General features: G+C 37.6%; 1 pseudogene; it reads right to left on the bottom strand.

Moving 5' to 3' along the window:
* Positions 1–1,145: 1,145 nt before the first annotated feature.
* LOC120358960 lies at positions 1,146–2,241 on the bottom strand (annotated as a pseudogene).
* Positions 2,242–15,143: the final 12,902 nt, after the last annotated feature.

Here is a 15,143-nt window from a genome sequence, read left to right as displayed (position 1 = left end):
ATATCTCGCCATCCATATAAATCTATGTGTGTGTATATATATATATATATATATATATATATATATATATATATATATATATATATTTAAATGTATATAAAGTAAACTAACAAAAGTTCGAATGCAGAGAAGATTTTTTGCGTATTATTATATCTATATCTGTGTATTATTTATTATATATTTTATTTTATATATATATATATGTATATTGTAACAATAAGAGTACTGGGTAAAAAAAAAAAAAGAAAAAAAAATTGTGGACTCGAACCCGCGACGGCCGCGACCTGCAAAACTATAGGCGCTCGCGCTGTCCGCCACACCATGCTGCTACTTGCCAAACTCCTTCAATGTTACGGTATTAAAGTTGTATGGTGAAATTCAAACAACGATTTCACGTCAACGGTTGAGTAGTGCATCGTCTCCGTTTAGCATTTAGTATTTCTATACTAATACTACATAACTGTAAAGTTTCATCAAAATCGGTGACCCGGGTTATGTGTGGTGCCCTTGTCAGTCAATTATACTCAAAAGAATATAATACATCACAGAAACAAATGTTTGATATAATTTTTTAAATAAACTAGTAATTATTTTGTTTCATAAAAATTTTAAAATAAAATATAAATGTTATATCTTTACAAGAAAAAATAATAATAATACCTATTTGTACTGTCACAATTACAATATATGTAAAGATTTCTTAAAATATATAATTCTTATTGTTCTAATAATGGCATAGTAAGAGTATTTATAACCATCTTTTTTCTTTCATAAAATCTTCAAAATTAAACAAAATGTTATATATTTACAAAAAAAAACAATGTCTATTTGCACTGTCAAAATAAGTTTTCTTAAAATATATAATCCTTATTATTTTAATAATGGCATAGTAAGTATATCTTTGATCATCTTTCTTCTCTAATAAAACTTCGAAACATAATGTTATATCTTTATAACAAAAAAAGGAAATTAATGTTTATATTTGTACTGTCAACATAATATATAGACGGTGTAACTAAGAAAACATACGTGAAAGATGCTACGAGATATAGGACAGAAATCCAAGTCAAAAGTCTTGAATTACTTTTTGATCTGAACCTTTGTTCGTAGTTATGCAGTATTAAAATTTGCAAATAAGCCGTCTATAAACGGAAGATGATTGGTAAATTTTAATACTGTATAACTATGAACAGAAACTCCAGATCAAAAAATAGCGAGAGACTCTTCGATTTGAATTCTTAGCCTGTATCTCGTGGTATACTCCATGTATGTTTTTCCAGTTACACCCTATATAGATTTCTTAAATTAAATGATCCTTATTGTTCTGATAATGGCATCGTAAGAGCATCCATAATCATCTTTCGTCTTGCATTTTTTTCCTTTTCTGGAATAGTGCTAAATTGTACTTTTATAAAGTCCATAAAAGCGTTATCTGCGGTTGAAGACTTGTTTTCCATATATGATGAAATTCTTTTGGTCATTTGAACTAATGATTGTTCTAACTCCTTTGTTTCGTCGATTTTCCACTTCTTGTGTTTTCATGCAACATTTTCTTTATTGATGAAATATTTCTTGTTATCAATATGCTGCTTGTTTACACTTTTATTTTTGCTGTTCGATGAACTTGCAACACTTTGTAACAAGTCATCATCTTCATTAATTACTGGTTCAGATATTGTGCAATTTGTGTAGCTTCTGGAAACAAGCATATAAAATACGTAAAAGTGGATATATTTAAACAAATAATTTAATGAATTAATTTACCTTCGTCTTTTAATTACGCGGTCCAAGAATGCTAACTGCGAAAAGAAAGGAAATTGACTAGCTTTACTTGCACCACTTCCACTTTTAGATTGAATTTCTAGCTTTCTTTTCTCTCTGTTATACTGGTCCTTTAATGAGACGCACCTTTTTTGACAATAGGATGGAGTATACATGTCACCTGAACAGTAAAAGTTTTAGATTAAAATACATTATACCATTATTTATCTAATTACCTTTTTATCTAAGTAATTATACATATAGTAAGTATAATTTATTACCACAATTAGTTTCAGTCACTATTTTGGATATTTCTATCCAAGCATTTTCTTTCATCAAACAGTTTTTATAATTGGCGTTACTTTTATCATATAGAAATACTTGCTCTTGGTATAGTTCGATCAGAAGTTCATCGCCTTGCTTTTCTTCAACATTAATAAACACAGGATCGCAATTATCCTGCCTGTCATCTGTGCTCGTTTCAAGTGAATCATCATAAATTTGGCAATATTGTGAATGATCCGACATTTTTGTTCTTGTATCACTTTTAAAATAACTAAATATTCTACTGAAAAAGCAAACTATAAATTAGCATAATAATAAAAATACAGAGCTAAAAAAATAAAAATAAATTTTGTAAATCAAACTTACTAAATAAGATTGGGAGACCAAAAAAAATGCAATTGTACAGAGATAGTTTAATGAGTAAATTGTAGTTGATGTAGTTCGCTCGCTGCATGTAGGTTATTTTAATGCAATATTATTCTGCATCAAAGTAGTGGAATTTTTTTAAGATACAGAACTCGTCAATTTGTTGAGAAAAATATGTACGTTTGTAATAACTGTAGCATATATAGCAGGGAAAAATGTGGATTAACTTAAAATAAAAATTATTACTCTATTTTAACTATTTGATCAAAGAAATGGAAACAAATTATTATCGTTATGAATAAAATCTGTTATTTTATTCCAGACCATATTTAGTTATAAATTATTAAGTTAATATATTAATATTACCCACCTCGTCTCTCCGCGCACTTAATAGATCACCAGACATTCAACACAACACGTCTTACGTCTTTACGGCTTTTCTCTGCGTTACTCAACGTCACGTCACGTCACGTTACGTCACGTCAGTTATGTCTCGTTCTCTGCCATCACCCATATCCTCGACGAGCATTCTCGTCATCATCACCGGCCGAGCATTCTCGACCAATCACCGTCGTCCTCGAATACATCTTGAAAGACGTATTAACAATTATGAAAGGAAAAAGTCGAGGCATGACAGAAATGGAAAGAGCGACAATTCTCTGCTTTAATGAAATCTATTTGTCAAACCAAGTTCAAATTGAAAAAAAAAAGGAAAAAGTCCTTGGACCTCATAAAAGATGCCAGGTTGCTGTTGCTCGTGGTTTATTTAAAAAATGGAAACAGCCTATTTTCTACGCTTTTGATCAAGATATGATAAAAGAAATATTATATGATATACTTTGCGACGTTCTTCTCCTGTGCTCGCCAGGCTCAAGAGAGTACGCCCAATAAAAGGGGAAAAGAGCGGTAGCGGAAATTTTTTAGCGCAATTCGTAATTGGGCGCCAGGCGCGATCTCTCGCACCACTTCATAAAAAGCGGTAAATCTGCGACACGGTAGGACGTATCTCGCTGCCCACGGCTCGCTCCGCGAATGGCAGAGGGGCGCGGTTCTCAAGTAGAGCGGGAGAGGGGAAAGAAACGCAATTACAACGCTCGGGATAGGTTAGGTTAGGTTAGGTTTTAACAATAAAAGATAATATATTTGAACCTTGTTAAAGACACGGTGAACGGTTACAGGGGGGGTTTACAAACGTTACGCAGTTACAAGCGGGGAAGATACTCTTAACGCAATCGGGAGAATAGAAAATTAACGAGAAATACGGATTAACGCGAACGGCACGCGAACCAGCGGAGACGCAATCTCGCTACTCGGAAGCGTCCCCAAGACGATCGAGGGATCTCCACATTGCGGTACCCATCAGGACGGGACGAATTACTAACCACGCGGCACAATAATCACTACGACCTAACAACACGCGGCACGAGCATGATCGCCACGTGAACTCGCACGGCGCGAGCAGTGCTCTTCTCGCCCGCAAAATCCGTACGGGCGTCACACCCTCACTCGCGACTAACAATCCCGACAATTATCCCGCGGAACTCCGATCGCCGGCGGCTCTCGCGGCAACCCCGCGGCGCTACGAATCTCGCGGAGACCGAACGGTATCGCGTCTCGCCGAGACCGAGCCGCGCAAATTCCGCGCACCGAGCGATCTTGCTACCACACAAAAAAACTCTACGACGGGGTCGGTCGGAGCACAATCCTGCTCCGAAATCCCCCGGGTACGGTACAATACGGTACGGTAATTCCTAAGGTTGCGGCTCGATACGAGGCAACTTACAATCACGCGGCACAAAACGATACGCGATTTTGCTTACAACCTAAACGATACGAGTGACCGTCGGTGTTCGCGCCCCGAGAGGGACTCGACGATACTTGAGCTGCGGTCGATCTCTCTCGACGTGCCGTCACTTCGGCACGGTTAATTGCTCGCGGGAGGTTCCGCTTCCATAAGTGCGGTATACGGTAGGGTTACGGGAAAGATACGGAGATCGACCCTCTCTCAAGTGCTTAACTTACGATTACCGGGGCGGCGGCTTACAATGAACTTTCGGCAGGCGGTAGTTCTCGGCTCCTGGGCTGTCCTCTCGTCGTCAGGGCACACACGACAGTGATAAGCAGGGTTGCCAGGTTTTCTGACAACAGAGTCGCCAATCTGCAGCGCTGAAATAGCCCAATATAGCCCAAATTTTCACTAGCTTTTTATGCGCTAGAAATTTGAATACTACAAACTTGTAATTATAATTATTATTGCATTTTTAATTTAAATCATCTTTTATTTATATTTTTTACTTAGTTAACAATGTGTGAAAAAAGTTTTGTTATTTGTATTGAAAAAATTTTTGTTTAAATATAATGTAAATAAAATAAAATATTAAATCTTAGAAGATTAAATTTATATGTTTATTTTTACAGAATATTAAGTTTCCTTGAAAATAATAAATTGATATATAAACTTATATCTATTACATATACATTTATAAATCTTATACGAACATTTATAAATTTTATATTAAATAACAGCACATATAAATCTTATACAAATATATTAAACGAAATATAAAAGTTTCAGTTATTTTCTATCAGACTTATTGTTTCTGTTAAAATGAGATCTTCAGTTTCATTATTATCTTCATTTACATAAGATTTTTCATAAATGCTATTATTAAATAAGGAAAACATGTGATCAGTAATCTCATAATTTGTGCAACATACATTAAATACACGCATATGAATACGAATGCGCATTATAGCTACAAGCATTGACATTAACATTTTGTTTCGTGCGTTAGTTTTCACAATAGACATTATGCTAAAAACTCTTTCCACGTCAGCATTACTGATAGGTAGAGATAACGCACGAATGGTAAACGAAGCTAAGTCGCCAAAACTTCTATTTCCATTTGCACTTCGAATATTCCAAACAGCAATCCAAACTTTCGTTATATCAACATTTTCATTAAAATCTAAAGAAATATCACATAATCTAAGTGTTCCTAATTTTCGCCATTGCTCTTCAATTGCATTTTTATCTACAGTCGTAGCTGTAAATTAAAATTAATTTATTAAAAATAACAGAAATGACATTTAGGTCTGATTGTATCAATGTTATTATGGCTTTAAACGAAAATTATATACGTGTTTTTATTTAGAAAGAAAGATAAAGACAGATACATTAAGTTTTGCTTAAAGCTAAAATAATAACGTGCAACTGGGCTTAATATGATAAAAAATGTACCTACTAAATCCCATGGTAATTCCTTTATTGGTATAGTAGAAAATTGAGATAAACACCTTTCCGGTGAAAAATAACGTAATTTATCAATAATAGCAATATTAAATGGTAATCTTTTGATTAATTCTTCACAGAGTCGAATCATAAATGCTACAATTCTTTCCATAACAATTTTTAAGGTATTTTGAGCAATAGTCTTTTTAGCAGCATATGATGAAAATTTTGTACCAAAATCTATGGAATTCAAAGGAAGTAGAGAATTTCCAAAATTTGAGCCAGCTTTTTCCAAAGCTTTTTTTACAGATTCTATATCAGTGTGCTGAAGCATTTTAGACAAAGCATTTGAAAGTTCAAGAGGTCTTAAAAACTTGGTTTAAATATGCGTTTTGCTGTAAGTAGAATGTATAGGCGGATTCTACCAGGGATCTCAGGGGGGTGCGGGGAAGGGGGGGAATATTACGGGTCGCGCGGGGGGACCTAACCGGCGATAAGGTCCCGCGGGTGGACCAAACTGGGTGGGGAGGGGAGGGGGGGCTTAAAACGGGGTCACACGTGTAAACCTAACCGATAGTTTTGCGTAATCAATGTTTATATAAACAGTGATAACGATTCGAGGACCATGTTCTAGGCCGATGTTTAAATAAATTTGACACCTTTGAAATGTGCCGCGTGCGAGGAAGGGGGGAATATTTCGGGTCTCACGGGGGGTCTAACCGGAGACGATGTTACGCGACCGAGGCGGGGCGAGGGGGGATTAAATCGAGGACACGTGTACGAACCTAACCGGTAGTTCTGCGTAATCAATGTTTATATAAACAGAGATAACGATTCGAGGATCATGTTCTTGACCGACACCTTTGAAATGTGTCGCGTGGAGGCAACTACTGACCATTTAATGTAAACATGGACCATGTACTTGTCACTCTGTTTACATAAACATAATAAATCACACCGCGAGGAGGTGTGTATGACTGTACTTTGAAATCGGAAATGTCTGTCATCACGAGGGGGATAAGCGATACGATGGCGAAGGGGTGTGCGCGGCTATTTCCGCGGGGCCCGCCGCCGCCGCCGCCGCCGCCGCCCCCCAACGCTCGCTATCCTCTAATAATTTTTTGGTCAAGGTGGATGCAAGAGAGAGAGAAAAGCGCTAAACAGCTCTTTCAGCTGTGCTAATAACGCGTTGAAATATTATTTAGATTTGTTTACGTGAGCTCTCTTTCATGCGCGGTTGTCGCCCAGTGGCATGTCTAATCGTGCAAGGTATCTTTCTTAGTAAAGAGAAGCGCCGATAATCCGGCTTCTAATGACACGTGTAAATAATATTTAGATTTGTTTACATGAGCTCTTTTTCGTGTGCGGTTGCCACCCAGTGGCATGTCTAATCGTGCAAGGTATCTTTCTTAGTAAAGATAAGCGCCGATAATCCGGCTGCTGCACGTTGAAACAATATTTAGATGATGCAAGAGGGAAGCGTTAATATTTCGATCGATTAAACTCATGTTTTGTTCGGTTATAAGTTTGGCGAATGTATTATACGGTCAGTCTCGATGTGAACACCGAATCAGTCGTAATAGTTACTCTCTAAAAAATGGTTGATCATATTGAAGTTCACATTAAACGCAGTCAAAAATGGAGTTTGACGACGCATTGCTTGATATAGACATAAATCTATTTATAGATTATGATCTAGAAGAAATCGTGTACGTTCTCGATAATGTGTTTATGCCGGAAGAAGAAGAAGAAACCGATGTTCCACGACGACGAGTATCGTCGATAAAATTCCTTCGCGATCGAGAATTAGGAATACGCGGGACTTGTGAACGTGCCGTGAGACAAGGTGTCATTATTAACTCAGAACGTGTTTGTAGATTGTCAGACTACAGGAAAAGAAAATTGTATTTGCTCATACTGGACCATCTGTGCGCGTTTGATAATTGTGAAGAAAAGCAATTAAACAAATACCAGTGGGCAAAAAAAATTTACCAGAATATCTCTATATACGATATCATTCTGCAGATTACGATTCCCGCTGGTCATGGACAGTGCATCAAATTTCTTGCAATAAACGTGTATACACCACCACCACAGAACTGCGACGATAAGCGCGAACCTGCAGTGATTAATTTATTTAATCGGTGGGTTGAAAAGAGAAATAGAGAGCAGGATGATCCTTGGTGGAGATAAGCTATACCTCCTGATTTTTGTGAATTAAAATATATAAACGGACACTGTAACGTTCTAAGCACACAGCGAATTTGCAAATCATGTAAACAAAATACGTGCAAGTGCTCCGAGAAAGAGTGTGATACGTACTAAAAAACTGAAAAAATGGAAAATAGTGAGCGAGTGGAACGCGAACTGCTCGAGCAATGCTCGCAGATTGCAAATTTAGCTGAATGTTTCGAGTGGTTGCAACGATGCGACGAGTACCTCGCGCAGCTCGAAGAACATTGTAGTGCCAAACGTCCTCGACTCGCCGTGGGAAAAAGACAATCACTTACGGTGCAGAGGTAATGATCGCTAAACCGAATTTTCACAGCCGCAGCGTCTTTGCGGAAAATTTAGTTGCCGTCGAACTGCGTAAGCTCGAGGTGAAGTTTAACAAGCCGATTTATGTGGGTATGTGCATACTTGACATATCAAAAATCTACTTGTACGAATTTCATCACGAATATATGTTTCCGCTATATAAAGACAAGTGCAAATTGTTATATTCAGATACTGATAGTCTTGTTTATTTCCTCGAGTGCGATGATATTTATTCAACGATGAAACGTGATATAGCGAGATATGATACAAGCGATTATCCCGCAGACAACCCATACGGTATGCCTCTCGCGAATAAAAAAGTCCTCGGTCTAATGAAAGATGAAAACAACGGTGCGATCATGACCGAATTTGTAGGGCTTAGAGCAAAGATGTACGCGATCAAAGTAGATGGCAAAAAGGATACCAAAAAAGCGAAAGGTGTGAAAAACAATGTAGTAGCGCGAACTATTACTTTTGAAGATTATATGCGATGTTTGAACAATGAAATAGAAATAACTCGTAGCCAATCGTGTATACGTTCGAAGCTGCATCAAGTGTTTACAGTTTCAGAATCCAAAGTGGCGCTCTCGCCATATGATGATAAAAGATACCTTGTTCCATCATCATTAACAAATACATTACCATGGGGACATTGGCAGATACAATTATAATCATAAGATGTTCTCACATTTTTACAAATATTATGCATTTTAATCTTTTATTGAATTACATTTTTTTGTATTTTTTACACGTTTAATATGCTAGTATTATTTTATATAAGTACGTTATTCATACTTTATACTTTGTTTTATATTCTGTATGCTTCATTTTATACATCTTATGTATTGTTTCATATATGTTACACGCTTAATATATATTTGACGTTTTATGAATAAGATATTTTGATATTTTTTCAAATTTTAGATATACGTTTTTTAATAAAAATTTTTATATGACATTTTGTATTAATAAGGATAGAAGAAGAATAAAGACCAAAAAAATTGTTTGTATTCATTTTATATATTTTTGTAAACGCTAATATGATATAAAATATATACATATTTAATTGAAATAAATCAAATAACATCTTTTTTATTTATCCATGAGTTGTGCGAATCATCGAATCCCAGCCACTTGACGTAAACCTTGTTTCCTTTCTTCTTTATTATCTTCTCTACCAGGTATACATTTGGATGAGTCGTGCGATGCAACTCGTACTCATAGAAGGCACCCGCTATTTGTTTACCGCGATAATCTTCCAGGAGATAAGTTACACGATTAGTGCGCTGTACTTTAACGATCTTAAACACCTCGGTGGTCCAATTGGGGGTGTACCCCTTAGAGAATGTCGTTTTGTGCTTGCTCACGCGCACCGAATCGTTTACTTTGAATTTCGCGGGTCCCATGATTTTTATGTGAGAGTATACAGTGCCCAGGAGTTTTTCAGCAACTTCCGAATTAACGTCGACTGGTCGCATGCCGATAGTACGATGCTTGCGGTTGTTGTAATCCGACACCAGATGCGGCAGCTCGTTGACCCACTTGTGCGACCCGTTAAGTGTAAACATACGCCACATATCGTTCTTAAGTGTGCGATTCCATCTCTCTATTATTGATGTTTTTAAAACCGAATATGTAGAATAATGATTAATGTCATACTTTTTCAAGACTTTTTACATATCGGCGTTATAAAATTCCTTTCCCATATCCGTTTGCAAATTTTTCGGGCATCTTCCGCTCTCTCGAATTATCTTGGCGATTGCGTCAGCCGTCTCGCGCCCGGCCTTGCTCTTGAGCGGTACTGCCCAGGCGTATTTACTCAACGCATCGATGACGGTAAGTATGTAATTATGACATCTATTGTACTTTGAATAGGGATGCATCTCAACGATATCAGCTTGCCAAAGATCGTTGAATCCTTTGATTATAACACGTCTTCTAGGAAAATTGCGTCTAGCTGACGCGTGTAATTCTTCGACGATTCGTCGCCTCTCGGAGCTTATTGTTTTCTTCGATGAACTCATATTTCGGCGCGTAAAAGAATTGCATTACGACTGACTCGTTTAGCGGTTACACGATGTAATTTATAATGTCGGCATTGCAAAGTTCCTCTACTTTGTTTAAAAAACGTTTTTTTCTCCATTTATCAGTATTTTCTGTCTTCCTTTAATAACTTTTCTTTGTCTTCCGGTTTCTGTCGATTAGATAATTTTTCATACTCATTCTTGACTCGATCTACGGTCATTCGATAACCATCCTTCACTCGTTCTTGTGTCTTTTCATAGCGGTCCTGAGCCGATCGATAATTGTCTGACAACTGTACATGAAACGTGAAACATGATGTACATGAAACGTGACGTACATGAAACATGACGTACATGAAACGTGAAACATGACGTACATGAAACATGATGTACATGAAACGTGACGTACATGAAACATGACGTACATGAAACGTGACGTACATGAAACATGATGTACATGAAACGTGACGTACATGAAACATGATGTACATGAAACGTGACGTACATGAAACATGACGTACATGAAACGTGACGTACGTGAAACATGATGTACGTGAAACGTGACGTACATCATGTTTCATGTACATCATGTTTCATGTTTCATGTACATCATGTTTCACGTACGTCACGTTTCATGTACGTCATGTTTCATGTACGTCACGTTTCATGTACATCATGTTTCACGTACGTCACGTTTCATGTACGTCATGTTTCATGTACGTCACGTTTCATGTACATCATGTTTCATGTACGTCACGTTTCATGTACGTTATGTTTCATGTACGTCACGTTTCATGTACGTCATGTTTCATGTACGTCACGTTTCATGTACATCATGTTTCATGTACGTCACGTTTCATGTACGTCATGTTTCATGTACGAGGTGTGTTCAAAAAGTATCGCGAATTTTGTATTTTCGCGGGTTACGTATATTCGAATTTCGATCTTTTTGTGGCGTTATGTTGGTACTCATGTCTCTCACTTATCCCGACAAGCTCGGCCATTTTGAATGTTCACTTAATTGTTGACAGCTGCTTTGCTTGCACGTGTTTTGGATCGTCTTCGATTTTTACCTATTCAAAAAAATGAATCAAAGAACCTGTATCAAATTTTGTGTGAAAAACGAAATTAAGTGCGCGAATGCATTCCGAATGTTGACTGTGGCATACGGAGAAGCTACCTTGGACCGAAGCAACGTTTATCGGTGGTACAAAATGTTCTCAGAAGGCCGAGAAGATGTGAACGTCGAAGAGCGTGCCGGACGCCCGAGCACTTCAACAACAGACGAAAAAATTAATGTAGTGGAGAAAATGGTATTGGCCAATCGTCGAATCACCGTTAGAGAAGTTGCTGAGGACCTAAACATATCGATTGGCTCGTGCCATTCGATTTTTATCAATGATTTGGGCATGAGACTGGTCGCCGCGAAATTCGTACCAAAATTGCTCAATTGCGACCAAAAACAGCATCGCATGAACATTGCTAATGAGATGTTGGACTCTGTCCGCGACGACCCAAATTTGCTCCAGAGGGTCATAACTGGTGACGAATCGTGGGTTTATGGTTATGACGTGGAAACCAAAGCTCAATCATCTCAATGGAAGCTGCCGCACGAACCAAGACCGAAAAAAGCGCGCCAAGTTCGGTCGAATGTGAAAGTTTTGCTGACAGTTTTCTTCGATTGCAGGGGCGTGGTGCATCATGAGTTCTTGCCACAGGGTAGAACGGTCAATAAGGAATATTACCTGCAAGTTATGCGCAATTTGCGCGAAGCAATCCGCCAGAAACGCCCGGATTTGTGGAAGAACAAAAATTGGCTTTTGCACCACGATAACGCCCCTGCTCACACATCGTTGCTTGTGCGCGACTTTTTGGCCAAAAACAACACACTAATGATGCCGCAGCCACCGTATTCCCCAGATCTGGCCCCCTGTGACTTTTTCTTGTTCCCTAAACTGAAGAGGCCCATGAAAGGACGACGTTACGCTATGCTTGACGAGATAAAGACGGCATCGAAGGAGGAGCTGAACAAGATAAAAAAAAATAATTTTTTGAATTGCTGCGAAGATTGGAAAAACCGTTGGCACAAGTGTATAATATCTCATGGGGATTACTTTGAAGGGGACAAAATAGATATTCATGAATAAATAAATAATTTTTGAAAAAACACAAAATTCGCGATACTTTTTGAACACACCTCGTACGTCATGTTTCATGTACGTCATGTTTCATGTACGTCACGTTTCATGTACATCACGTTTCATGTACGTCACGTTTCATGTACGTCACGTTTCATGTACGTCATGTTTCATGTACGTCACGTTTCATGTACATCATGTTTTACGTTTCATGTACAGTTGTCAGACAATTATCGATCGGCTCAGGACCGCTATGAAAAGACACAAGAACGAGTGAAGGATGGTTATCGAATGACCGTAGATCGAGTCAAGAATGAGTATGAAAAATTATCTAATCGACAGAAACCGGAAGACAAGGAAAAGTTATTAAAGGAAGACAGAAAATACTGATAAATGGAGAAAAAAACGTTTTTTAAACAAAGTAGAGGAACTTTGCAATGCCGACATTATAAATTACATCGTGTAACCGCTAAACGAGTCAGTCGTAATGCAATTCTTTTACGCGCCGAAATATGAGTTCATCGAAGAAAACAATAAGCTCCGAGAGGCGACGAATCGTCGAAGAATTACACGCGTCAGCTAGACGCAATTTTCCTAGAAGACGTGTTATAATCAAAGGATTCAACGATCTTTGGCAAGCTGATATCGTTGAGATGCATCCCTATTCAAAGTACAATAGAGGTCATAATTACATACTTACCGTCATCGATGCGTTGAGTAAATACGCCTGGGCAGTACCGCTCAAGAGCAAGGCCGGGCGCGAGACGGCTGACGCAATCACCAAGATAATTCGAGAGAGCGGAAGATGCCCGAAAAATTTGCAAACGGATATGGGAAAGGAATTTTATAACGCCGATATGTAAAAAGTCTTGAAAAAGTATGACATTAATCATTATTCTACATATTCGGTTTTAAAAACATCAATAATAGAGAGATGGAATCGCACACTTAAGAACGATATGTGGCGTATGTTTACACTTAACGGGTCGCACAAGTGGGTCAACGAGCTGCCGCATCTGGTGTCGGATTACAACAACCGCAAGCATCGTACTATCGGCATGCGACCAGTCGACGTTAATTCGGAAGTTGCTGAAAAACTCCTGGGCACTGTATACTCTCACATAAAAATCATGGGACCCGCGAAATTCAAAGTAAACGATTCGGTGCGCGTGAGCAAGCACAAAACGACATTCTCTAAGGGGTACACCCCCAATTGGACCACCGAGGTGTTTAAGATCGTTAAAGTACAGCGCACTAATCGTGTAACTTATCTCCTGGAAGATTATCGCGGTAAACAAATAGCGGGTGCCTTCTATGAGTACGAGTTGCATCGCACGACTCATCCAAATGTATACCTGGTAGAGAAGATAATAAAGAAGAAAGGAAACAAGGTTTACGTCAAGTGGCTGGGATTCGATGATTCGCACAACTCATGGATAAATAAAAAAGATGTTATTTGATTTATTTCAATTAAATATGTATATATTTTATATCATATTAGCGTTTACAAAAATATATAAAATGAATACAAACAATTTTTTTGGTCTTTATTCTTCTTCTATCCTTATTAATACAAAATGTCATATAAAAATTTTTATTAAAAAACGTATATCTAAAATTTGAAAAAATATCAAAATATCTTATTCATAAAACGTCAAATATATATTAAGCGTGTAACATATATGAAACAATACATAAGATGTATAAAATGAAGCATACAGAATATAAAACAAAGTATAAAGTATGAATAACGTACTTATATAAAATAATACTAGCATATTAAACGTGTAAAAAATACAAAAAAATGTAATTCAATAAAAGATTAAAATGCATAATATTTGTAAAAATGTGAGAACATCTTATGATTATAATTGTATCTGCCAATGTCCCCATGGTAATGTATTTGTTAATGATGATGGAACAAGGTATCTTTTATCATCATATGGCGAGAGCGCCACTTTGGATTCTGAAACTGTAAACACTTGATGCAGCTTCGAACGTATACACGATTGGCTACGAGTTATTTCTATTTCATTGTTCAAACATCGCATATAATCTTCAAAAGTAATAGTTCGCGCTACTACATTGTTTTTCACACCTTTCGCTTTTTTGGTATCCTTTTTGCCATCTACTTTGATCGCGTACATCTTTGCTCTAAGCCCTACAAATTCGGTCATGATCGCACCGTTGTTTTCATCTTTCATTAGACCGAGGACTTTTTTATTCGCGAGAGGCATACCGTATGGGTTGTCTGCGGGATAATCGCTTGTATCATATCTCGCTATATCACGTTTCATCGTTGAATAAATATCATCGCACTCGAGGAAATAAACAAGACTATCAGTATCTGAATATAACAATTTGCACTTGTCTTTATATAGCGGAAACATATATTCGTGATGAAATTCGTACAAGTAGATTTTTGATATGTCAAGTATGCACATACCCACATAAATCGGCTTGTTAAACTTCACCTCGAGCTTACGCAGTTCGACGGCAACTAAATTTTCCGCAAAGACGCTGCGGCTGTGAAAATTCGGTTTAGCGATCATTACCTCTGCACCGTAAGTGATTGTCTTTTTCCCACGGCGAGTCGAGGACGTTTGGCACTACAATGTTCTTCGAGCTGCGCGAGGTACTCGTCGCATCGTTGCAACCACTCGAAACATTCAGCTAAATTTGCAATCTGCGAGCATTGCTCGAGCAGTTCGCGTTCCACTCGCTCACTATTTTCCATTTTTTCAGTTTTTTAGTACGTATCACACTCTTTCTCGGAGCACTTGCACGTATTTTGTTTAC

This window comes from Solenopsis invicta, chromosome 11, assembly GCF_016802725.1.
Source record: "Solenopsis invicta isolate M01_SB chromosome 11, UNIL_Sinv_3.0, whole genome shotgun sequence".
Lineage (NCBI taxonomy): Eukaryota > Metazoa > Arthropoda > Insecta > Hymenoptera > Formicidae > Solenopsis > Solenopsis invicta.
Note: the sequence above shows the minus strand (reverse complement) of the source record. Positions and strands in the feature narration are given on the sequence as shown.